This window comes from Spermophilus citellus, assembly GCF_964194105.1.
Source record: "Spermophilus citellus genome assembly, chromosome: 1".
NCBI lineage: Eukaryota > Metazoa > Chordata > Mammalia > Rodentia > Sciuridae > Spermophilus > Spermophilus citellus.
The window spans coordinates 110,776,864-110,786,512 of record NC_138182.1 but is presented as its reverse complement, the minus strand read 5'-3'; the positions used below and the strand labels follow the sequence as shown (position 1 = coordinate 110,786,512).

At 38.7% G+C, this 9,649-nt stretch overlaps 1 pseudogene across 1 annotated transcript; it reads right to left on the bottom strand.

Annotated features, from left to right (window-relative positions):
- Positions 1 to 5,984: 5,984 nt before the first annotated feature.
- LOC308646093 (mitochondrial nicotinamide adenine dinucleotide transporter SLC25A51-like) lies at positions 5,985 to 7,053 on the bottom strand (annotated as a pseudogene). The gene has a single exon. The product of its transcript is annotated as a mitochondrial nicotinamide adenine dinucleotide transporter SLC25A51-like (transcript).
- Between the last annotated feature and the right edge of the window lie 2,596 nt (positions 7,054 to 9,649).

Sequence of the window (9,649 nt, the reverse complement as noted above, 5' to 3'; positions counted from 1 at the left end):
TAATGTTTTCCTTTGCCAAAAGTCTAAAAGCAAGGGAGCCAACAAACCATGGACTAAAACCTCTGAAACTAGGAGCCAAAATACATCTTTTGTCCTTATAAGCTTATCACTAGACTTGTCCCTAACCTTGGACCAGAACTATGAGACAAACAAAATAAAACTCTTGGCTTTACAACTTATTATGATAGTCAAAATACCTGAGAGAAACAACTTACTGGAGGAAAGATTTATTTTGGATCACTGTTCCAGAGGTTTTAATACTTAGTCACCTGGTCCTGTTACTTTAGGCCTAGGGTGAGGCAGAACATTATAGCAGCCAGGAAACAGAGAAGAGAGACAGGGATGGGGGACAAGTTATACCCTTTTAAGGCATGCTTCCTGAGATGTGCTTTCTCTGATTGGGGCCCAAATATAAATAGCCCATTTTTCTACGAACTAACTCATCAATGATTTAATCCATAAGTAGGTTTAATCATTCCTCAAAAGCCTCAACCCAGAACATTGCTGAACTAGGGACCAAGTGTTGCACATGAACTTATGGGGAATATTCTATATTTAAATCATAACACTTTACTTTATCAGTGGTATTGTATTAACAACATGAAAGTTACTAAGTGCTGAGAGCCACAGCCGAATGGCCCCTGGCATTTTGCCAATAGTATTGGTTGACAGGTGAGGCATTACCATCTGCCTCTGCCGCTACTTTGGAGTTCTCAGGCTACTTTGGAGTTCTCCTGGGGATTCCCTGGGATTCCCGAAGAGTTCCCATTGGTTGGGGAAGTGCAGGAGGAGGGATTTCCGGAGTAGATATTTCCAGTGGCGGGTTGCTGGACGAGCGGCATGGCATTAGGGAGAATTCCCCAGGAGTGTGTGTGAAGTGTTTTGGTGGAGCTCAAAAATAAAGTTTGTTCCTGCTTCAGTGGCTCATGATTTGTGCCCAGCCAGACTGTGACAACTAAGACACTCAGCAATGAAAAACTACACAGTATACGAAAAGAAGTTCTAGGCATTATGGATTTTTCAAACATTTGGGTCCTTTTCAAAACCTTCATTGGGCTCTTGAAGAAAAGCATATGGGTGTGCTCAGACACTATTTTTTTTTTTTAACAACAAAACTATATTGTCTTGTTAAAATGCTTCAAGGAGCTGCACACTTAAACCCATCTGTTCAATAGCTGCAAGGTGAGACTTCCAACTGACACATTTGATTGGTCTCAGGTACATTTTCCAAGATTTAAATAGGAGACTTCCTACACTTGGCTGGTTACCTGGAATTGAAGACCAGATTTGGTTTATTGGAGCTCCTGAATCATAATTGAGACTGGTTATCTTCAACTCTTAAGATAATATGAACAAAAATGATATTAACAATAATATTAAAATGGGGGAAAAGGATAGAACAGTAGTAGAACATTACATTCTGACACCATGAGTGGGGGGCTTATTGATTTTAGGGGGTAAACAACTGAGTACAGAGGAAGCATATAATCTGGAAATAATCTGGAAACAATATTTATTTGCCACATAAATGGAATTGTTTTCACTTATTAAGCTTTTAGCCATTCCCACTAATGCATATTTTAATATAATAATAATAATAATGATAATAAATTACTGAAACTGCATAATATATGGCTTTTGCAAATAATTGTTTTTTTGAAACTGTTTTTTTTTCTTTTGAGAAAAGCCTATAACAAACAGATATTTTACTTCTTTTAAACAAAAGTATCTTAAAACAATAAAATTGGCCCTGATATCTGCATGCTGCCATTTTCTCCCTCAAATAAGACAGCAATTATAAAATATTACCTTTTGTCGTTATATTCACATGCTGGTGAAAACAGGTATGTAGAAGTCATATGATCATGATTTCTAATTCACTTTTCCATTAAGGGAACCTTACATTTTTTATAGAACCTCAATAATGTTACTATTTCATGCTTACATTATTCTGTTTCATCAATATTTCAAAAACAATGCCAAGACTATTTTCTACTCCTTATTAAACAGGCAATGAAATTTAAATCAATAAGCACTTTAGTCCTAACATGTGTCGCTTGGGATTAGGGAGAAATGTGGTATGAATTAGTATCCTCTCTTTTGATGAAAGTCTCATTCATTAAAGAAGAAATTCATATGCTAAGACACCGTAATCTATTGGAAACACTGTAATAAAAAGACAAGCACTTACACTTTCATAGCAATGTAATGCTTGGGGAGCAAGGGTACAGAGTTTGAAAGCCAGTTTTATCAAAATCATTAGTAGTGAAAAATACTGATTTGATCATTTTCTATTTCAAATATGGGCACCTTGAACATGTTAATAGAAATTCCAAGGGCCAAAGAAACACTAAGATTGTAACATAATATTCTGTCATAAGAACATTCATAGCTATTATGGTTTTTGTTGTCTTTCTAATCCTTTCTGATTATCAACATGCAGCTATATAAATTTAAAATAAAATAAATATCCCTTATGTTTCATCAATTCCTCCAAACTTTATTGTAAATATGCAGCTCACAGTGGATGGACAGAACGACATATGAATTAGAACTCTTCATTTCTAGCTTCCAGTCATATCACGAAATGCCTAAGAAGATAATAGATGACATTTTTCTTGATTACCTGACAATCTGCTTCCCACATCTCATGGTCTTCTCAGAGGAGATCTAAGATTCCACTGCATGTTAAATGTGCAAGAACTTTAGGGACAGAGACAAAAAAAAATGGAACCTAGAAATAGAAATTGAGATACATAAATCCACATACATAATGAATACACTCTAGACCTTTAAAAATAGCAAGTAAAGTGTTTGAACACATGTGACAAAGACTTCAAAACTACACTTTGCATATTACTACTCTCCATGATGCTGCCTTAACTACTTGTTTTCTTTGTTTAGAGTTGTAAGTTCTCAATTTCTAATAGGTGAAACACAGCCAGATCAAAAGAAGGATCAGTAAGACAGCATTGGTGCTGGGCATGGTGGCACACAATCTGTATCCCAACAGCTTGAGAGGCTGATGCAGGAGGATGGTGAGTTCAAAGCCAGCCTAGGAACCCTAGTGAGGCCCTAAGTAAATCAGTGAGACCCTGTCTCTAAATAAAATATTTAAAAAGGGCAGGGAATGTGACTCAGTGGTTAAGCACTCCTGGCTTCAATCCCCAGTATCAACAAAACAAAACAAAAACAAAACACAAAACAAAACAAAAACAAACCAACGAAAAAGCCCCAAACCAAACCAAACCAAAACAGCATTGGACCAAGACAGTGGGTCTCAACTGGTGGCCTTCAGATTACCTGCCTTTTTATTTTTGTAGTACTGGGATCAAGCCCAGGGCCTCACTAGTACTTGAACACATACTGTATCACTAAGCTACATCCCTAGCTCTACCTGATTTTTGTAGAACTCACTGAATAAAAACTTCTGAGCCAGGTGCCATTTTAAGAACCACAACCTTAATTGTACTTTAAGTTCCTTTTAAAGTTACTTATGTGTTCATATTTTCAACTAGTGGATTTATTTAACTGAGGACTTTATGAAGTTACGAGAAGTTACGAGAAGTTCAGCCTTGCTGTTTATACCATTTTCCAGTGCCACTTCATTGAGGAATTAGGGATCACATTAGTGTGACTAGCTCTGGTCTGGTCTGGATTCCCTTCTGTAGGAATTGCCTTGCCCCTGACTTAGCCTTTTCTTGCTTCCGGGGCCTAACTAGTAAATTTTAATCTTTGCATATGTAGTTTGTAAGTGTTGTGTTTTCTCTACTGACCTCAGGAAGGCTTCCCTCTAATGTACAGCTACTACTAGTCTGGGTTGTGCAAAGCTTCTTATCTTTGCAGTAAGTGGTCCTGTGTATCTAGCTTTTTGATACTTTTTTTTTTCCTGTGAAATAATTTTCCTGCTCTGTGTGGCCACCACAGACGATTTCTCCTCACCTCCTCACTTTCTCCCTCTCTTCTCCAAATTCCTTCAATGATAGGAGTTCTTCCTGGTTCAAGTTCAAGTAAAAACAGTTAACTTTTAACTAAAGCTGCAGTTACAACAGTTTCAGAGATATGAATACCGCGATATTTTCTGGCAATAATTTGCAGTGTCCTCTTTCTCCCCATATTACCAAGTAATAACTTTGGGTCTCACTGTTTTATCCTTTGTGCCAGGGTTCTCAAAGTGTCTTACATGAAGAGTTTTGTGGTAAATTAAATTTAGAAGAAGCTTGATTCAAGTCACATAGGTTCTTTTTTTTTTTTTTTAAAGAGAGAGAGAGAGAGACAGAGAGAATTTTTTAATATTTATTTTTTAGTTCTCGGCGGACACAACATCTTTGTTTGTATGTGGTACTGAGGATCGAACCCGGGTCGCACGCATGCCAGGAGAGCGCGCTACCGCTTGAGCCACATCCCCAGCCCCTCATATAGGCTCTTTTGCTGACAATTTTTCTAGAACCTCGACTAGCATGTTAGTAATACTCGTTGTGAATCTCCAATTGGGCACTAGTGTTCCACAAAGCATGTTGGGCAATATTTTCCTTGCGCTGTTTAGTCAATCTCTATGTCTTCTAGCCTGAATGAAACTGGGCTGCCTAAAGGCCAGTTTAGCATAGGGTCACATTCAGAAGAATGGCTAATCCTATACTCACCTTGAAAAACTATGTGTGCTAGTAGAGATTGACGCCTCTGGAGGTCGGAGCAAAAAGGGTAACTGTGCCACCTGACGTAATCTTTATAGATCTCTCTTCCCAAAGTCCCCTCATCACCTCAGCTGCTCCTCATGTCTCTGCAGCTTCTTTTCTGTAAATGCCACTATTTGATTTCTCTTCTCGCCTTCCAGATCTATTATATTCTTTCAAGATGAGCTCCATGCCCTTTCTCATGCAAATTAATTTGACCTCTTTTGAGCTCCTCTGCACCAAGATCATTACAACAGTTTCCCAGAACTAGATGGAACAAAGACAGATTCTTCCTCAACAGGCAAGGAGGGTGAGGAGACCGTTCTGGGGATTTGGAAGGTGCATAGGTAGCATCCCTCTTTGCCAGGCAATAAAACATGAAATCAGACTGATGAAGATCGCAATAACAGCTTTGTTCCTTCTAGAGCTAGCTGGAGAATGAAACTTTCACCTTACTCAGAGTCATGGGCAGATCTGTATCTGCAACATTGGGGCAGAAATTTCTTGTAGGTGGAAAAGAGTATGTGTGACCCCAGAAAGGGCCAATCTGAAAGAAAGTCCACAGAAGGGGCTCAACACACATGCTTATTTCCTTTTTGCATTTCATCTCCTTTTGTTGGAGTCCTTTTTACCATCTCGGTACTTGACTGATACAAAAGCTTTGCCTTAAATATTTATTTACAATACCAAAGGCTGGGTCTCATTGGTTGGGGACAGTAGGCAGGTTCCTTCCTCCATTTGTGAAGTGCTCAAATGATTTTCTACCACCCATTGTAAATATTCTCACTAACAGTCGAAACTGACCCCTGGCATGAAATGTCATCCATGGCTGAGTTGTACTTTATCTTGAAGTGCTGGAAAATCATACTTGTTTTTCTTTCATGGGAGCTTGTTGGTTTTGTAGGAAGGTTCTACACACCAAGTTGGAGGATTCACTGTCTTTGAATCTTCCCCTGCCCTACAGTTAGGACTTGGTAACAGTCCATGTCACCCTGCTGGTGTGGAGAGCTTGTGTAGTGGGACATACTTCACATTTTAATTAACATGTTTTCTGCCAGCTTGAATTTCTTCTGACTTGTGCCTGAGAAGCCTCTCAAACCAGCATGGTACTTTATGCTTTGTCGTTGAGTGTCGGGTGCCAACTTAAGTTATGTGATCATTTTTTAAAAAAATATTCCTGCTAAAACTTTTTGTTGTTTTTATTTTTGTTGTTGAGGCTTAAGGAAATTAACTTTGCCCCTAATTCATCCAGCCTGGACTTAGTGACCAACTTATATCTGAGCCAATTAGGAATTAGACCAAACTACGTTCTTAGGTCAATTTAGTTAATATATGACACTTCGCCAATGACTTTTCTCGTATAACCTTTAACAAGAACTCATAAGTAGCATTGATTATCCCCCAAGAGATGAGAGATGGATGGTAATTCAAATGGGCCCTTCTAAAAAGATTTCAGTTTTCTGTTCTGTTCCAGGTAGATTGTTTTGAAAATCTTAGGGAAAGACTGAAATTCTCTACCAATCTGAGACTGTATATGAGTTTTTACATTAATTGGAAAAAACAAGAATCTCAACATGGCACCCAGTAGACCCCCTCAGACAAAATCATTGACCAAATGAGCACTGTGAGTCATTGCAGTAGACAGGTGCTCCTTAATGGGACCGCGAAGACCAAAGAAAAGGACGTTGTTGAATCAATTTCGAAAAAGAATGGGCGCCAAACCTTGATAATACTCTCCAAATCCATGGTATTTCAGTGCTCTGAAAGCCTGATAAGTGATTCTGAACTTGTCATGATGCTTGTGATCTTGAAGCAATGTCTGAACTCTTTCCAATGGAGTGAAAATAGCTTCTGTTGTCCCTGCAAATACTGCTGCCACACCACAGATTGCAAACTCAGGATATTGACATGCTTTTAAAAGGACAAGGCAAGACAAATCCTCATTCAGACCAAATGTAAGTGCCAGGTTGGTAGTTTTCTGCATTAATGGTGGAGGGATTCCATTATATAACTTTCTAAATCCATCCCTCCTCAACTGAAGCACTGCATCCCAGGTTTTGATTCCATAGAGCTGCTGTGGAAAAAAGATCTTCAGAATGAAAAATGTGATGGCTATGTTGTTGAAAGCTGCGCAGCAGCCACACAAGCAATGCTTCATCTCACCAACATTTGTAATGTGCGGTGAGATGTCTTGTTTTGAAGATGTAAGGATTGGTGGCCTCTTATCATGAGCTTCTGAATCCATCATGTTGCTTAAGGTCTTTCTTCTTCATGAAGGAAATTTTTAAGCCTGTGACACTAGCGGAGCCTGGTGGTGTAAGAGATGATAGCTTTTTGGCCACTTTCCCAATTTCTTCCATTGTTACTGGTTTGTCAGGTTCTTTCTTCTGGAGTCAACTTTGATAACTGGATTTCCATGGCTGTGGGCTCCAGGCCCCACGCCCTGAGCCACAGGCCCACAGGACCCCTTCATGTGAGCCTGTGAGCCAGAGCCTGCACAGGCCCTGTGGGATCATTTTTGAGTGATGGTTGCTTCAAACATTAGTCCTCTTCAGACTTCGCATGGCTACTCTGTTCCCTGAAGCCCTGTACAGACTCTGCAAACATAGAAGACGGGGAATCAGGAGTAGCTTGATCTTTGGGGATCCTCATTCCTGCTTTTTTCAAACGCAGCAGAAATACAGTGTGATGGGGACACAGCCTGAAATCAGGGCTCTGTAGTCTTTATCACTCTAACTGAAAGAGTTGTATGTAGATCTTTGGGCTCCCTTGCTCTGTGATTCCAGAGCACTAAGTCTCTCAAGGTAGGAGTCAGACCCTGAAGTACAGGGTGGTGGTAAGGAGGCACTCACCTTCTTTCTCTTTATCTTGTCTGAGTTGCATGCAGAACATGGGAATTGAGTAGAATGATTTTCAAGGCTCATAAGTTATAATAAGCATGAATCTTGAACAGTTGCACATTCACCTTTATGTTGAGGATTTTTTCTTAATTGAAAGGAAAAGATACTCAATTAGGCCTATTTAGCTTTTACACTGCTTCTCTCACTGCACCCCTTTCCCCAAGGTCCAATTTCAATCTCCTTTTCTTGATGAAACCTGAAGCCTTCCTTGACCACCAAAGCCCATAGTAAACATGTTAATTCAATCATGGCCACTGAACTAGCCTTATTGCACATCTGTATTGTACCAGGTGCTGGGCCAGAGACTGTGGATTGACAAAGATGAATGACAAAGTTCCAAGTTTTGAAGGACATATTATCTGCAGATATAGTCATAGCCCTTATTATCTTTACTATTGAATGCAGTCCATTAAATACCTCCCAGGAGGCACCATTTCCATTATTTTCTTTGTGAACCCTGTCCCCTAGAGTTGTGTAATATGGAGGAAGGGCTGATGGAATGTTATTCTTCTATTGCCATTCTTATTTATTTATTTATTTTTTGCAGACAAATTCTAAACTTTTTGAGGATAAGGATTATATTTTGACAGTTTTTTTATCCTTATGCACAGAGGTTAGCATGTGATTTTCCTTTAATCAAAATTCAGGAAATACCTAATTGAGTTATTGAAATTGCTTTCCTGGTGTGATTATTAAATTAACTTGTACACCATTGGGGGAGCAGCTGGATACTGATTCCTTATCTACCATGGTGAGTGAATAGAGGGAAGATGGAGCATCCATTTTTACAAAGATTTCCAGGTAATTCTCTTCAGAGCATTTAAAAAAGTATTGACTCAAATTTCATCATATAAATATCAGGAAGCAGGTTCACTGATATAAAACTCTTCAATATAACACAAACAGCCAAGAAAGTGATGTTAAAGTCATGGACCAATGGGAATCTGTATAGACTAGAATACAACTGTAAAAACTCAAAAACAACAAGAAAACAAAAAAATCCAATCCCAGTAAGATCAACAAGGGAAAAGAAAGACTTGGTTAAATGATGGTGTTTTTTGGTTACCCTACTGCTGCATAACAAACTAGTCCCAACTGCCTGACTGGAAACAAGAATAATTTATTATTTTTCATAATTGACTTTAAATTGTGCAAGAGCTATGGTCACTTATGCAGCTGTGTTTAGCTGGGAGCTTGACTGGAGATGGAACATCCAAGATCACCTCTCATTGTCCAGGGCTTTCTCCTTGTGACATCTCATCATTCAGTAATCTAGCCCTAGCCTTTTTGCAAAATGCAAGTTGGCTTCCCAGAGGGGAAGTAGAAACTGCCAATTCTTTTAAGATCTGGGCTTAGAAGTCCTAGAATATCATTGCTACTCCATCCTATTGGACCCTAGAATCTGGACCAGCCTAGATTCTAGAGGAGGAGAAATAGACTTCATCTCTCATTACAAGGAGTATATACAGGAAGGGGAGGAATTGATGGTGTCCATATTTGGGACCATCTACCACACATATTCATAGTCACACCTGGCACGTGTAGTAAGAAGTGGTTATGCCTCTGGTTCATTGAAATTCCAAGTCTAGAAACTGCCATAGGATCCATATGATAAAATTCTATTTAGTAATACAAAGGAAGAGACACAGATATATGCTGCAACATGTATAAACCCCAAACATATCATGCTAAGTGAAATAAGCCAGATTATAAAAGACATATCTTTATTACATGATTCTATTTGTATGAAATGTTCAAAAAAGGCAAATCTGAGACAAAAAGCTAAATGATGTCCAGTGGTTGCCAGGAGCCAGAGGTGGGCTTGGGTATTAATTATAAATGGGCACTAGAGATCTTATTGGAATGCTAAAATTCTGTAAAGCTAGTTATTTACACAATGTAGTAAACGAATTAAAAATTGTTGAACTGTACATTTAGAAGGAGTGAATCTTATGGTATGTAAATTATATTTCAATAAAGCTATTAAAAAATACAGGGTTGTGACCTTTTATTCAACAGATGTATTCCAGAAGACCTTGCATAATTCAGGTCTTGCACAATTTAAAGTTAATTTTC